Source organism: Terrapene carolina, unplaced genomic scaffold (assembly GCF_002925995.2).
Source record: "Terrapene carolina triunguis isolate 2854851 unplaced genomic scaffold, T_m_triunguis-2.0 Scaffold58, whole genome shotgun sequence".
In the NCBI taxonomy this organism is placed as follows: domain Eukaryota; kingdom Metazoa; phylum Chordata; order Testudines; family Emydidae; genus Terrapene; species Terrapene triunguis.
This window is the reverse complement of record NW_020664409.1, coordinates 39,669,548-39,687,074: the sequence shown is the minus strand read 5'-3', so window position 1 is coordinate 39,687,074 and position 17,527 is coordinate 39,669,548.

Genomic DNA, 17,527 nt, shown 5'->3' with positions numbered 1-17,527 from the left:
AGCCTAGGATGGGGGTGAGCAAGAGAGTCCAAGCTCCAGCCCAAATGTCAAGGCAACAATGACACAAGTATTTTAGTGTCCTAGCTTGAGCCCTGTTGTTGACCCAGGTTATGAGCCTCACTCCTAGCCACTGTGAGGACATCCCACATAGACAAGCCCATGAAGGTACGTTAAGCTAAATTAACTAAAAGTGTCATTTAAAGTGCCTTAGGCTAGGTCTACACTACGGGGGGGGGGGGGCCTAAGATACGCAACTTCAGCTACGTGAATGGCGTAGCTGAAGTTGCGTATTTTAGGTCGACTTACCTGGCTGTGAGGACGGCGGCGAGTCGACCGCTGCCGCGCCGCCGTTGACTCCGCTTCCACCTCTTGCCGCGGTGGATTTCCGGAGTCGACGGCAGAGCCATCGGGGATCGATTTTATCGCTTCTTCACTAGACGCGATAAGTCGATCCCCAGAGATTGATTGCTACCCGCCGATCCGGGGGGTAGTGAAGACGTGCCCTAAGATAAAGTGAATTAAACCCCATGTGTGGATGCTCTCCCTTCTGTGGAAGTGAATTAAGCTAAAGTGACTTAAGGCCACTTTATTTCTGAAATAAAGTACCCACACAAAGATTTAGCACTATTAGTTAATTCAGCTTAATTGTCCTGAGTGTCCCTGTTTAGACATGCCCTATGCCTTTGCAGTTTGAAATTTAACACATAGAATGTGATATTTCCTGAATGGCTTTTGGACCAAATACTGTGCATATGCACTCACAAGGAGTTCAGTTACAGCTAGTGATATTACTTGAGTAAGACCAGCAGATTTTTATTTTATTTTTTTGCATGTGTCTATTGCATTAATGAAAAATGAGATTAGAACTCCCGTGCCCTAAAATTAAGCACACACATATTTTCATGAATTGGAGCCTATACATATACCAACACAGTGTTATTAAAATGGTAAACAATTAACGTAAGGAATGAAAAGGCTAACCAAGACAGCATATGTCTTAGAAATACTTCTTTTGCACATTGGAGACTAGTCTTTTCAAATCATTAAGATTGAGCCAAGTTATGTATGTGTATAGAAAGAGTATCTATCTAGGGTTTGATCCTACAAATAGGCACATGCCTTATTTTATCAGTGTGAGCAGCCTCACTGAAGTCCATGTGAGTAAACATTTGCAGGATTGGGGCCCTGACTAAATCCTTACTATTCCAAAGCCAGATCCTTTGCACCTGCTAAATCATCCCCAGAGCTGACTGGATTTGCACATTGTGATCAAGAAAAGTCAAGGGACTGTTTAATAGGGAGGGTTGAAAAGCTTGTTCAGGGTCTGGTTCTAGTTGGTGCAGTTTGAGCACCAAATTAATTTGCTTTCAAATTATCAAATCAAATTATAATGAATACAAAATGCCCATGGTCAATGGATTAGGCATTTGTTGTCGATTCACTCAATAAGGCAAGGCAGTAGCACACTGTACTTAAACATGGCACAAGAGACTACAAATACATCAGGTCTTGATTCTTATGTATAATCAAACTGTTTCTTTGTACCATGTTCTTTGCCCTCTCCCTCCCTGCTCCAATTCCCCTTTGATACCCCTGATTTTAAGGGACAGGTGATACATATATCAGGTACTTAAACTCAGTGAGAAAACAGTGTTTAAGCAATCTAAATAACAGAAGACGGATCATGATTTTCATTCAACTCTTCATATGTTAACTTAAAAGCCTAGCAAAGTTTGGAAGACTGAAATCTATAAATAAATCAGTTAAAAAAAAAAAGGTGTTAGTTATATTCAGGTACCTAAACAAATGACCTGATTTTCAAGAGTGCCACCCACTCAGCAGTTCCCACTGACCTCAGTCAGAACTACTGACTGCTCAGCGCTTTTGAAAATCAGGCCACTTACTGAAGCCCCTAAATATGATTTAGGAGCCTAACTTTAGGCAGGCACTTTTTTTTTTGCCGGGGGGGGGGGGAGTGTCTATAAATCATATAGGCCACATCTTCCATACAAGTGTTTAAAGACAAATATAAGCTTTACAAAATGAAGGTTTAAGTGCTAACACTAATCTGGATAAAGTTATTTAGGAAAAACAAAAACTCTGAATCGCCCTACAATGTGAGTTGTTTTCTGGTAAGAAAAGAGACCAAAAGACCTTAAAGTACTTCGGAGCTTACCCAATTTAGGATACATGTTTATTTGCATCTGGGAAAGTAGGTGCTGTAAAGTATAAGTGTATCTATATTTAATAATGAATTCAGTCTCTTAATATTTGATACACTGCAAAGCATTATGTTGAATTACATCTGGTAACATCATGTCATGTGACACAATGTATTCTGAACTGTCCTGACAGACTGTACCACATGCTTTGCATTGTGCAGCACATTTAGACAAACTGGGCCAAATTCATCCTGTTGTAACTGTGTGCACCACAACGGAATTACTCCAGGGATGAATCTCAGCCAGTGGCATTTCTTTTTGTGATCAAATACAATAGTGACAGGTTATTTTTCTTGTTGGCATTGTTTCCTGTGAAGTTTTAATGAACACCATGACTTAGCATAATGATGCTAAGTAACCACAGAAGTTAGCTTTCATGAGCACTGACAAAGGTATTAAAGCATATGTATAGTTTTATAGAACCCCTATAAATTCAAACAAAATACCCAAATGAATGCACAGTAAACATCTATTTCTGTGGCAATATCTAAACATTTCAGTCTCTCAACTTCACTGACACTTTGATTATTGTTTAGCTGTAATGATCTTTATAATGTAGCACTCAGCTTCACACCTGCTGTCATGCTGCCTCCTATGTTTAGGACAGTCTCATTCTGTAATGACCCCTCTCTCTTTTTCCTGCCCCCTGCTCTTTCAAACCCTACCTTCAATTGCACTTCTACCAAGCCTTTCAAAGATAGTGAACTTTTACACATTTCTAAAAGGAAGGAAAAAACAATGAGCAAAGCTTCCTAAAACTTGGAAGTTGCAAGCAGGAGGTTCCATTATTATGTCCTTTTTGGACAATATGATGAAAATCTAAATTACTTTATTTACAGCCTTGTGAATGAGTAGCCTTGAGACAGCCACCTCAAGTGGTGCAGGAGGGGGCTCCGGGGTGGGGCCAAGAGGTTTGGAGTGCGGGAGCGGGCTCAAGGCTGGGCCCGGGGATTGGGGTGCGGCAGAAGTTTTGGAGTACGGGATCCAGGAGGGAGTTTGGGTACAGGAGGGGGCTCAGGCTGGGGCCGAGGGGTTTGGAGTTCAGGACGGGGCTCAGGGCTGGGGCAGGAGGTTGGGGTGCAGGTGGGGATGTGGGATCTGGGAGGGAGTTCGGGTGCAGGAGTGGGTTCTGACCTGGGACAGGGGGTTTGGGGTGCAGGGTCCAGCTGGGCGGCACTTACCTCAGACAGCTCCCGATCGGCAGTGCAACGGGGCTAAGGCAGGCTCCCTGCCTGCCCTAGCTCCGCACTGCTCCCAGAAGCAGTCAGCATGTCTGGCTCCAGGCAGAGGTGTGGCCAGGTGGCTCTGCGTGGTGCACGCTGCCTATGCCTACAGATGCCACCCTCGCAGCTCCCATTGGCCACGGTTCCTGGCCAATGGGAGCTGAGGAGCCGGTGCTGAGGCCGGGGGCAGCATGCGAAGTTTCCCTGATTGCCCCTGCACCTAGGGGCCACAGGGACATGCTGGCCTCTTCCAGGAGCTGTGCAGAGCTGACCAGACTTTTAATGGCCTGGTAACCCTAGCTTCCCCCCGCAGCGAGGTGAGCCGGCGCTCACAGCTCAAGCCCCGCGGCAGGGCACCGAGGCTCGGGGCTTTTGGCCCATGGCACGGAGACTTGCCGCGGGCTGGATGAAATTAAGCAGCGGGCCGGATCCGGCCCCTGGGCCATTGGTTCCCCACCCCTGCTTGAGAAAGTTTGATTGGAAAGGAAGTTTAAGCAGGATGTATGCTTTTTAAAGGGAAAATAAAGGAAAAGTGGAAGGAGTCTTGAGGTTGTGTTCATTAGGGACCAGTGAGGGTCTGTTTATCAGATTCTGACAAGCATATGTGCGTAGTAAGTATAAAGTTATTTGTTCCCTTTAGCTTTGATCATTCAAGTTCTTGTGAGGTGAGCAGCCGGGTGCCTAAGGTCACTTTTCCAACTAGTGTGATAATAGCTAGCCCAAACCAGTAAAGTTAAATGCTAGGCATAGTCTTCTGTAGTACATAAAGATAAGTGCTAAGCTATCTTGGCACCACTTCCTCATTCACCTGTGCATAAAGTAAACAGATAATAGGATGTAGGCAGAGAATAGATTTGGTAGAGGAGACATAAGCTTCAGCTATAGCCTCATACCAATAATATGCTTAGGTACACATTCCCTTTGTAGGTATTCCTCATGCCTTTATGTAGCAGGAATGTGGCAGCCAAGCTACAAAAGATGTAGGGTCAGGTTTTCCAACATGTATCAGTTTCTAAGTTGCATTTTTATGCACAACACTTAGTACCTGTACTCTATAGGATCAAGCCCTCAATTAAACCAAATGCACAATAAATTTGAAGTACATATAATGGAATATTACTTCACATCATATAATTAATTTGTGGAATTAACCACAGAAAGTCATCAGTTTAAATAAAAAAGGACTGGATATGTTTATGAGCATATGGTATTCTACAAGCTGAAATAAAGACAATCAAATCTTGTGCTGCATGGTGTAAGTTAATGACCCACGAAGATTGAGTAGATAACTGTGATGGCCCCTTTTTGAAACAGATCATAGAAATGTAGGACTGAAAGGGAACTTGATAGGTCATCTAGTCCAGTCCCCTGCACTGAGGCAGAACTAAGTATTATCTAGACCATCCCTGACAGGTGTTTGTCTAACCCAGTGATTCTCAACCTGAGGCCTGCATGTGGCCCAATTACCACAAGGCTGCCGGGCCATGCGGCGAGGTTCAGGTGTGTAGCCGCCTGGCATGGCGAGGTTGGGCTGCCCGGAATGGCGCAGCAGGGGTCCGGTGCTGCTGGCTGGCACCAAGGGGGTCTGGGCATGCCAGCTGGCCCTGCAGGGTTCGGCGCCTGGGGCTGCCGGCCAGCCCCGCTTGGCCCCACGTGGTGAGGGTCTGGGGTCCGGGGCTGCTGCCTGGCCCCACAGAGGCCAGGGTCGGGGTCGCCAGCCAGCCCTGTATGGCGGGGGGGTAGGACTGCCACACGGCCCCGCATGGTGGGGGTCCGGGGTCCAGGGCTGCTGGCTAGCTGCCCAGCCACCCGGCCCCGCACAGTTGGATCCAGCAGGTCGGGGCTACCTCCTAGCCCCACACAGGTGGGTCCGGGGTTCCTGCTGCCCAGACCCGCATGGCCCCCAGGGCTCCGGGTCAAAAAGGGGACTGCTGACCGGGCCATTAAAAGTCTGATTGGTGGCACATGCAGGCGCCCTACTCGGCTTCACGCGATGCCCGGGAAGCTGCTGTCATCTCCATCTGGATCTTAGGCAGAGGGACGGCCATGGGGACTCTGCACGCTGTGCCTGCCCCCAGTGCCAGGTCAGCAGCTCCCATTGACCAGGAACCGCAGCCAATGGGAGCTGAGGGGGCGGTACCTGCAGGCGCAGGCAGTGCGCAGAGCCACATGGTTGCACCTACACTTAGGAGCCAGCGGGAGATGTCGCTGCTTCCCGGGAACCACCTGAGGTAAGCATTGCCTGGAGCCCGCACTCCGAACCCTCTCCCATGCCTGAACCCTCTGCCCCAGACCTAAGCCCCCTCTTGTACCCCAAACCCCAGCCCCACCCCAGAGCCCACACCCCCAGCTGGAGCCCTCACCCCCCACATCCCAACCCTGTGCCCCAGCTCGTTGAAAATGAGTGAGTGAGCGAGGGTGGATAAGAGCGAGCGATGGAGGGAGGGGAGATGCAGTGAGTATGGGCTCAAAGAAGGGGGGCGGGTAGGAGACGGGGTAAGGGTGTTTGGTTTTCTGCAAATAGAAAGTTGGCAATCCTAGGCTCCGCTCCTGGCCCCAGTCTGTGGAGGGGTCTCTGGGCAGGTTGTGAACCACTTGTCTAACCTGTTCTTAAAAACCTCCAGTGTTAGAGATTCTACAACCTAGGTAATTTGTTCCAGTGCTAAATTACCCTTACAGGTAGGAAGTTTTTTCTAATATCTAACTTAAATCTCCCTTGGTGCAATTTAAGCCCATTACTTCTTGTCCTGTCCTCAGTGGTTAAGGAGAACAATTTATCACCTTCCTCTTTATAACAATCTTTTATGTACTTGAAGTCTGTTATCATGTCTCCCCTCAGTCTTTTCTTCTCCCAACTAACAAACCCATTTTTTTCAATCTTTCCTTATTGGTCGTATTTTCTAGACCTTTAATCACTTTTGTTCCTGTCCTCTGGATTTTCTCCAATATGTCCACATCTTTCCTGTGTGGTGTAGTGCCCAGAACTGGACACAATACTCCAGCTGAAGCTTTATCAATGTTGAGTAAAGTGAAATAATTACTTCTTGTGTCTTGCTTACAACGCTCCTGCTAATACATCCCAGAATGCTGTTCATTCTTTTGTCAACAGTATTACATTGACTCATATTTAGACTGTGATCCACTATAACCCCTAGATCTTTTTCTGCAGTACTCCTTCCTAGGCAGTCATTTTTCATTTTGTATTTGTGCAATTGATTATTCCTTCCTAAGTCTAGTACTTTGCATTTGTCCTCATTGAATTTCATCCTATTTAATTCTGAGCATTTCTCCAGTTTATCAAGAGAATTTTGAATTCTAATCCTGTCCTCCAAAGTACTTTTAACTGCTCCCACCTTGGTATAATCCACAGACTTCATAAGTGTATTCTCTATGCCATTTTCCAAATAATTTATGAAGATATTGAATAGAACCAGACCCAGGACAGATCCCTGTGGGACCCCACTTGATATGTCCTTCTAGCTTGATTGTGAACCATTGATAGCTACTGTCTGAGGCTACGTCCTCACTACGGGGGGGGAGGGGAATGTCGATTTAAGATACGCAAATTCAGCTACGTGAATAGCGTAGCTGAATTCGACGTATCGGAGCCGACTTACCCCGCTGTGAGGACGGCGGCAAATCGATCTCCGCAGCTCCCCCGTTGACGGCGCTTACTCCTACCTCCGCTGGTGGAGTACAAGCGTCGATTCGGGGATCGATTGTCACGTCCCGACGAGACGCGATAATTCGATCCCTGAGATCGATTTCTACCCGCCGATTCAGGCGGATAGTGTAGACGTAGCCTGAGTATGGTTTTCCAGCCAGTATAGTAAGTTTGTCTAGTTTATAGTTCTCTAGTTTGTTTGAGATGGTCATGTGAGACAGAATCAAAAGCCTTACTAAAGTCGAAACATGACATCTACTGCTTCTGCCCCATCCACAAGGCTTATTACCCTGTCAAAGAAGGATATTAGATTGGTTTGACATGATTTGTTCTTGACAAATCCATATGGACTGCTACTGATTACCTTATTTTCTTCTAGGTGCTTACAAATTGATCGTTTGATTATGTGCTCCATTGTCTTTCTGGGTAGCAAAGTTAAGCTGACTGTCTATAATTCCCTGGGTTGTCCTTATTCCCCTTTTTATAAATAGGTACTATATTTGCCCTTTTGAAGCCCTCTGGTGTCTCTCCCATCCTCCATGAGTTTTTAAAGATAACAGCTAATGGATCAAAGATCTCTTCAGCCAGTTTCTTAAGTATTCTAGGATGTATTTCATCAGGACCTGCTGACTTGAAGACATCCAAATTGTCTAAGTAATTTTTAACTTGTTTGTTGCCTATTTTAGCCTCAGATCCTACCCCATTTACACTGATGTTCACTATGTTAGTCATCCAATCACTGCTAAAAATGATGAAGAAATTATTAACAACAAAATATGAGCACAAAAGTCTCCCAAAGATGCAATCAGTTTTGGAGATGCCAGTGCCTAATTCTACTACCTCTCTATTAGTGGAGCTAGGTGGTGGCATGGCATGCCACTATCATCCCTACCCTGGGTTTGTGCTAGGATCTGCACACTAAATGAAATCACTTAGAGGATATCTTTACTTTCTTTTTATGCATGTGGCAGGCCTTCTCAAGAGTGAGATAAAACTCAATATAAGGGTAGAAGAATCCTGGTTTAAAAGTTTCCAGTGTCCCTGGCCACCACAGAGAAATGAAGGAGAAACAAAAGTTGAGAGGATTTAAAAATATCAAGTTGTTCATTCAGACACCTCAAAGACCAAACTAATATGTACGAAGAGTCCCCAAAAGTGAAGTGTACCACTCCATAAGATATATCCCCCAAAATATACACAGCATGCAGGAAAGGGTTTGCTTTCCCCCCTCCCATGGTTGCTCTTAGGCAACCAGCTCCTTCTGCTCTTGTCTTCTCTGCTCTCTTCCTTGAAGTGAGGTAGGTATGTATTTGTAGTCCTGTGATGGTTCATGGGGTACCCAGGACTCTAAATCACATTTTTCCCCACCTTGCCTCCAGTGAGAGGGAGAATTGCTTGTGTTTAAGTGGGTGTCAGTTTCCTGACACTACCTGTCCGTAACCCACCCAAACAATCTCCTCTGGGCTATGTCAGCCCTTACTTTGCCTTGCAAATTAACAGTAGATGTACCCTGAGCCCCTTTGAAGCATTCCCCTATAGTGTCCAGTCCCTTATCCACGGAACACTCATAGTTATACTAGGTCTGCTTCCCCAAGGAAACAATGTTCACACCAGCTTGAATGATTCAACTCAAGATTAACTCCTTTTATAATACCACAGCACAATGATAAGTTTATTATCAAAGATTCAAAAGAAAGTAAATAAAGATAATAGAAACAAAAGGGTTACATATAAAACAAAATCATAACATTTTCTAGAGATTTCTAGAGATGGCTAATCTTCTATCTAAAGCGACATGCTAATCTTCTATCTAAAGAAGTAGCTCACCCCAAATGTCCTTGGCAGCGTTTCATCCAAGCCTGGTGGAGATCCTGTTTTGTTTACCTGAGTCCCGCTGTTTCCCTGTTGATTTGAAATCCCCCTATTGACTTTATATGTAAATGAGACTTCCATTGTGTTGGCTTATAAAGCCTCATTTATATGCCAACCGAGAGATAGGAGAATAAATATCTTTTATCTGGCCGAAAACATGTTTGTCAACTCTGCTTTGATACAGACTTTAGGGACAAATATTCAGCATTACCTACATAACTTAGTATATAGTATCTGTACATACATTTCACAATAATATTAATGACGAGCGTGACCCTGGCTTTCATTTAAGACCTCACTTGACATTATTTGGTGAACCAGAATGTGCACACCAGGATAGGATATTCTCATATCCCCCCTGCCAGTTGGCACCGAGGGATTCATGAGTCACAGGCTCCCAGACTCCTTCCTTTTTCCTAATATGCTCCGCGGTCTGATATGGTAAAACACAGATCAGCGTTTCACCTCCACAGTTCTATCAGAATAGCTCAGGCAAACCCTAAGGTTTTACTTATCCCATTTTCAGAGAACAGACTAAATGTATATTATGACCCACTCTGGTCTATCCTCGCAGAATTTGGAACCCCCTAACACCTCTTCTCTCAGAAATCTGATCTCATGCCCCTGCCAAAACACATACTGGGAGAACAAGATTGTGAACAAACACTGGCTTGTTGTCCTTGAGATTACTTTTTTGGTGCTAGTGACAGCTTGTCCTCTCAGAAGGAGCCTTCTTATTTGTAGGTCATAGTGCAAAACTCATCTCCATGCAGTCATTCCCCCCAATAAGAGAGCTGCCAAAAGGCCAACTATATTGTCTCGGAAGACCACCACCAAGTGGCGGGATGTACTCCAGTCATCAGCTAAAGTGGAGTGGAGTGACTGGGGAAGTGTAGAGTTTAGGTGCTATTTGTACGCAATAGATCTGATTGTTATTTATGTATCCACAGTGCCTATGGTAATGGGTGCATTTAGATGGCAGCTAGATAAACATGAATTTAAATGTATTCCATGTGAAAGTTACCTCTCCCTGTCAGATAAGTGTGGCAAAGTAATAATAATTGTGTAAAATAGAAATTTTCAACAGTACAAATAGGAATTAGGTGCCCAATTCTCCTTGACTTTCAATGGGATTTGTGTGCCTGACTCCTTTGTGCCTTTGAAAATCTCCTTTTAAATTTCCTACCTCACTGCCTCTAGGCGCTGGGGCCAAGAGTTCCAAAGAAAGGATCTTAATGTTAGGTGCCTAAATCCATATTAGACACCTAAATAAATGGTTTGATCATAAATGCTGTCATATTAATAACAATAAGTCATATTAAAGTCAATGGTTGCTGCTAGATGCTCAGAACTTGTGAAAATCAGGACATTTATTTAGGTGCTTATATATGAATTTAGAGGTCTAACTTTAGGCTTCTACTTTGGAAATCTTGGTCTAGGAGGTTGCTAATATAGAACCCTCTTTCTAAGGGTTTCAGTGTCCTTTACAAACATTAATTCTATTACAGAGCACCCCTGAAAACTATTCAATGTCAAGTATGTGGCAGTACCAGTTGTTGAGGAGGGACTTTATAGACCTCAGTTTAATTCCCTGTTCCACCACAGGCTTCCTGTGTGACTTTGAGCAAATCACTCAGGCCTAGAATCTCAAAGCGTTTAAATGGTAGTTAGGCACCAAAATACCTATGTGGATTTGGTCCTTAGGCTCTCTGTGCGTCAGTTCCCCATCTGCAAAATGGGGCTAGACGTACCTCATAGGGGTTTTGTGAGGATAAGTATGTTTAAAGATTTGAAGGTGCTCAAACACTGTGATAAAGGGGGACCTATAAGTACCAGAGGTAGAACAAAAAGGTAAGCATATTGCAAGATCTGTATGATAAATTCATTAAAAAAATTCTTGTTGGAATTTCACGAAATGTTTTCATTGGTTTGCTTTCTTCAGAAAAGCATCTAGAGACTTGATCTCATATAGATACCAGAATGCTTACAATCCTGTGTCATTAAAAAAAGAAACCATTACAATGATTACATTTGGAGTTAGTAATTCACCCTCAATGCCAGTTTAATAAACCTTTTTACAATACTACAAATAAATGTAAAGCTATGGGCATTCTAGCACAAGAATGACTGAAAATCATTTAATGATGCAACTCCTCCACAGGATGAACTTCCTGAAATCAGCATAATATAAATAATTTCCTCTAAAATGAACATTCTTAAATGCAGGATAGAGAAATCAGTGGCACGTGCTTGTTATTGCAGAAGATATCATACAACTGAACCTCTTATCCTTCTGCTGTATTGGGGAAATTGGGGTTCGCTGTGAAAATGATAGATGTTTGTGAAACATAAATAGTCCTATGCTTTTGGTTTGTATAATCCTGCAGACATTTCAGTACAGTAGGTTCTAACTCATCCTGTCACCTTGACAGTGGTGCTTACTGTAAACACTTTTAGTTCACATACAAATAAAATATCAGCACCTTTGTTTCTTAGGATGTACTACATGCCTTTGATAGCCCCTAGATGTTGCCCCTTCCTCTTAATTGGCCCAACTGGGAGCACCTGGACTGGAACAGGAGTGCTGAGCCCAGTTTCATTTCAGTGTAAGATCTTATATTGAAAATACTTTGGAGCAGGAATCAGGCCTTCCTATATGTTTGCACAGGACCTAGCACAATGGGGCCCCAGTTCTAATTGAAACTTCTGTGCGCTACTTCAACATAAATATTTAATAACATATTGAGCGTGTACTTGGCATGGCACAATCATAAAAGGAGACAGTCCCTACCCCAGGAGCTTATTGTATAGTTCTGACATGGAAACAACCTGGGTCTGCTTATGGAAATCCAGTGCCAAAGGACCATCAGACATGGGGCCTCTATGGCTCTGTCTGATGGTCCTGCCCCTCTGCTTTTAATAAAAATACCTGTGACTAAATTGCAGCCTTAATTATAAGCATATAGGAAAATACAATATCCATTATCTCATCTTTATTAAAAGGAGAGGGAGAATGTCTAATGTCTCAATGCCCACCAGTTCCTAACAGAACTCCTAGGATCATTCACGTACAAAGTGAATGCAACTATGTCACTGTTGTAGCTTTCTTTTCTCTGTATTGCACCTTAATATTTCTAATGAGCCTGCTTGTCAGCTGCCATACTATGAGGCAGAGTTGATTCAGCATGGTACACAGGAGACACAAAACGTGGTCTCTTACAGAGACTGTGATTTTGTCCTTTCTTGCTTTGTTTCCCTTACGCTAAAATAAAAGACTTTGCCAGACAAACATGGTTGCTTTCTGTGTATGGTAAAACAAATATTTGAAGAGGTGCAATGCAAATGTGAGGGATAATGCCCGTTTCTGTCTTGCTAGCATTGTATAAGCTAAAATTCCAAAAAATATAATCCTGGAAATTCTAGTAAATTGGTATTTTTTTTAGAAGCCTAAATCATCATCTTGAATGTGCTCCCTCAGTAAAGCATTTCTTTGCATAGTGCATAACTTAGGTAAGACTTCCTTTGTGAAGCTGTTGACAATCCATATCCTTGATATGGATCCAATGCCTTTTAAATATGAATCTTAAAGCAGGTAGGAATGAATTAAAATGTATATTACAATAAGCACTGACAAAGATGAATGACGGTAACTCTTTTATCTATCAGTCCTCTCTCTGGATTATTCATACATTACTTTCACAATGTCTTATGCAGCAAGAATGTTTCAAGCTTTTCATACCATTCTGTCTGTCATCCTGTCACATTTTAATGTCAACACTGTGTTCATTAGGGACATTCTGCCCAGGGGGCTTGTCATTTTTTGTGTTTGTCAGTGAAGAGAGAAATTCCACTATGTCCCTGCGTTTTTTTGCATAGCATCACACTGACATCAAGTTGCTGATTAACTGTGTTGTCATAATAAGCAGTAGACCTTAATAAGCTGTGCTCTTCTGTTGGGAATTACACTTCTTTATTTTCATTGTGTTTAGTCACTTGCCCATTTTGTGTTACACTTCTTCAGATGGCGCAAACATAGGTCTGCATAAAAAACGAAGGGTGAACTGAATGAATCCCCACATCATCATCAGTGACTCAAAAGTTCACAATGATACAATCTTTAATTTAAGAACTGGGAGGGAAAATAAAATAAATAAATCAGAGAGCAAATGTAGTGAAGTTGACATGGCAACTGCAACACCTCTAATTAAAATTGAAGGCTAACTTGTATGCACCTCTTATTTAAGACACATTTATTAATGAATGAAAAAATGAAAGGCTAACATTCTTTTTATTATGGCCATGATATCATTTACTGAGGGGTAACTTGTTAGTCTGACTTTCTAATGATGCCATTGACTCATGAATTATTTTAATTAACTTTTCTTTCTTAGCATTTGATTTCAGTTAAGATTGTAACGTTTTTCACCACATGAAATGCATTTTATGGTTGAAAAATTTCAAAGGCCTGGGCAAAGTGTCCATCAGTCAAGATGTATGTGCAGTTGTTGAACCTACAAAACTGGTGTTCATGCATACGTATTGGACAATTGCTCACTTTCATGTACTTGATTTGAACAGATACTTTTTTGCACTTGCAAAGGCAAAATGTTGTCAGTGCGTTTTATGGCATCACTAGCATTGGTTAAAAATTTTCCACTGAAACAGTTTGTCATGAAAAGGCTTTCTGCAGACAACTTCATGTTTTGTTTTGGGTTTTTTGGGGGGTCAAAACGCTTAGATGCCTAAAAAACAAAATATTTAAGTTACAAACAAAGTATTTTGGTCAAAAACCCTAAAATATGTTGATTTGGATGTGCTGCAGTGATGCTTCAGAAGTTGTAGTTTGGGTACTTCATGTGTCCATCTCATTTATGTGCCAAGCTCCCCAGCTGGACTTCATCTTCATGATACACCATAGCCAGGTACTGCCATGATGCATCACTTCCCCTCACCAAGAAGGAAGATTGTATACATGGGAAATGTAGTTCAATCAAGGAGCTCAGCCTATAGAAGAGAATAGGAGTATGAAGCTCACAAACGGTAACTCCCACAAGTCACTACAGTACCATTTCTGATTTGAAATATTCAATATTCAAGTTTTCATGGAAACCCCCCTTTTATAACCACTTCTAAGTACCATCACCCATTTACTGCACTTTGCATAATATAATGAAATTGAATATGCAAAGTGTGACAGATATTGCAACCCCATGCAGTATTTTGGGGATCATTGTATTAAATTAACAGATGTTTGATTTTATTCTACTCCATACGGGAAGGTTATCAATACTCCAGGAACAAAAGACAGTGGGGAGTGATTAAGGTGAGTCATTAAGACTGTAACCTACTCCAGAGAGGTCCTACACTCTGGGGTGGTTAGAATATACTTGTTAAAACAGGGGTTTCCATAGACCAAGAGACAAAAAAGAAATAGGGATATATAAAGGCTGAGTTAAACAGCCTCAGTGTCTTTCTTTTGATTCAGCAAACAGAAAGGACCTTTCATTCTAAGGGGACTCCAATCCTTACTCAAGGGTTGGATGGATATTAGCCTTCCAGTTTCCCCATGTTGAAGATGGGAAATTTCTGGTATGTTTTCTTTGTGATGCATTTATCTTGCTTAGAAAGAGCTGTGTGATAACTTGTAACCACTGGCATTACACTATTCATAGTCTTCAGAGAAAGCAATGCACAAGCACCGATGATTAGGAGGACTGGCTTTCTGGGAATATCACAGTGTATGGCAGGGAGCTGTGCAGCCTTAAAACCCCCAGTCAGGAGGGAGAGAGACTCTGATTTCCATCCAAGAGAGGTTATGGCTGGGAATCTGAAGCCGGAAGTGGGTGCTCTCGAGGGAACACAGAAAAGGAATATAGGCACAATTACCCTGCAACTGCAAACCCACACAAACAAGCAGTGTTTTAAAAAGAGCAGTCTAACAATTGGTACTATTGCCATCAAGGATTTTTTGTTTTGGTGTATGGAAAAAATAGATTTTTGATTAACTTAAAGGAAAGGAATTTAAGTTTACAATCACACATTTATCGAAATACCGTCTGTTAATTCATGTCTCCTTCTTGTGTTAGATAAACAGCTTCCAACAAAAAGCGACAAAGAGTCCTGTGGCATCTTATAGACTAACAGACGTATTGGAGCATAAACTTTCATGGGTGAATACCCACTTCATCAGATGCAACAACTCCTTCCCACCTTCATTCAAATAAACAATGGCATACCCAAAATATTCTTAGCAGCAGAGGAAAGCCATTTCTATAAGATAAGTGCTACTTATCATACGATACCAAGGCTCAGTCCCGTAAACACCCAAAAACCTGGTTTGGACCCTGATGCAACAAAACCACTTAAGCCTAACTTGAAGTTCAGTGGGATTTAGACCCCTGTATATCTGCTTTCCTGAATCAGGGCCATAGAGCACTGAGGTTATGGAAGTATTCATTGTAATAGCAACATGCACTACACTGGTTAGTGTTTGCAAAACTGTCCCCTTGTTCTTTAGTAATTGTTCTGGTAATGTGTGTCAAATTGTGTGGTTATAATTCATTAGTAGCCAATATTGTCTAACCTATACTTGTGAGCTTAATACAGTTTCTTGGTCAAATTTCTTCCTCCGCAGAATGTGGTCCTTCCAAAAAAATAAAAATAAAAATGGTTTGTCTTTATCTGCAGGCTCTATCAACAGGGTAAAAATGTTTTCTTATTCCCCCCAACACAGCCAGTCCCAGGCCTAGATTTATTTAGATGGATTTGGCAGACATTTCATATTTTGTGTTTACTTTGACCATGATATATATCCCACATGGGGACCAGTTGGTTTGGGGATTAAGACCCTGATCCTGCAAAGGCAAACACATGGGCCTGGATCACTATGATGGGGTGGATAAACCCCACATGGGAGAGATAGGGGTGCAGGCACAACTCTAGGCCTGGAATGCCCTGCCTCGGCAGACCTACTGGGCATGCTCCAGTTGGAGTGGGGGGGCTTAAAAGGGAGTTCTTCAACACAGAAGGGTGGCGATTGGAGAGAAAGCGACCTGCACTCACTGCTATGGAGGGACCATATCCCCAGGAGGAGGACTATCTGCACAGGCCCCTCTTATGCTCCAGGAGTTGCAGCTGTCTTCATGGCTTGGCCCTCCTACTAGGTCACTGTGCATTTTCCCCCTTCCAGGGTATCAAAGTCTTATCAGCCTGCCTGTCTGGGTATTGTTCTCAGCAGTTCTCTAAGTCAAAGCTATGCCACTTCCACCAGTAACCCAGGCATGTCCAATACTCCAGATTCCAGCCCAGGGTTCCTACAGTCAGTGGCCCAAGTCTGCACCATCTCAAACCTTGCTGTCATTTCCCTGAGCCTTTTCCTACTCCACCTCTATTAAGCTTTCATTCACCACCCCTCTGGGTAAACCCTTCCTTCACACCTAGGATCCCAGGGCTTTCTACCCTCTCTCTAGTTTCCTCCTTTCCTTTTCTAAGCCCAGAGAAGGACTGAAGCCCCTTTTCTGGTCTTATACCAGTCCATCCTGCTCAGCTGCACTCCATCCTCAATTAGGGATTGCCTAGGAAGCCTAAGGCCTTGTCTACACTTACAGGGGGTTCGACGCGTGGTGGGTCCTAAATTGACCACCGATTGCTCTCCCGTCGATTACTGTACTCCACCTGAATGAGAAGCGCCAGGGGAGTCGATGGGAGAGCGTCTCCAGTTGACATCGCGTAGTGTGGACCCCGCGGTAAGTAGATTTAAGTACACCTCTACCCCGATATAACGCAACCTGATATAACATGAATTTGGATATAACGCGGTAAAGCAGCGCTCCAGGGGGGCGGGGCTGCGTGCTCCGGCGGATCAAAGCAAGTTCAATATAACACAGTTTCACCTACAACGCGGTAAGATTTTTTGGCTCCCGAGGACAGCTTTATATCAGGGTAGAGGTGTAGGTCTACTTCAGCTACATTATTCACGTAACTGAAGTTGCGTAACTTAGCTCGATCTCCCCCCATAGTGTAGACAAGGCCTAACTCTCCCTCAGTTATCCAGTTACTTAACCCTTTCCAGGCTATGGTGGGGTGAACACCCCATTACAATAATCTATATTTGGTTTAAAATTTTGCAATGCTTTAAAATATGTAAAACAGCGTTTGCCAATGACAATGGTGATTTTCCACATTTAAAAAATGCCAAAGAAGAATGGAAGTTATGAAATTTTCATTGCATGATTAAGGTTGCCAGCTGTAAGTGTTCCAAAATCCTAAATTGGTCCCCCAAAATCATGAGACTGGCTTAGAAATCCTAAGAGTTATTTCAAATCAATTTTGAGTTCTTTTCCTTTACTATCTTTTTTTTTTGAACCTTTAAAATCCACTTGAATTATATTCTTAAGCTTCAGTCCTCTACCACAAAGACTAAACTGTACTTTGTTTAAATGGAAGCTGAAATTCTCACATATCCACGACTCCAGGTGCTGAGGCTTTAAGAAAAAAACCCAAATGTCGCACAACTTGGCACAAATGAAACATTTGTCAGTGAAACG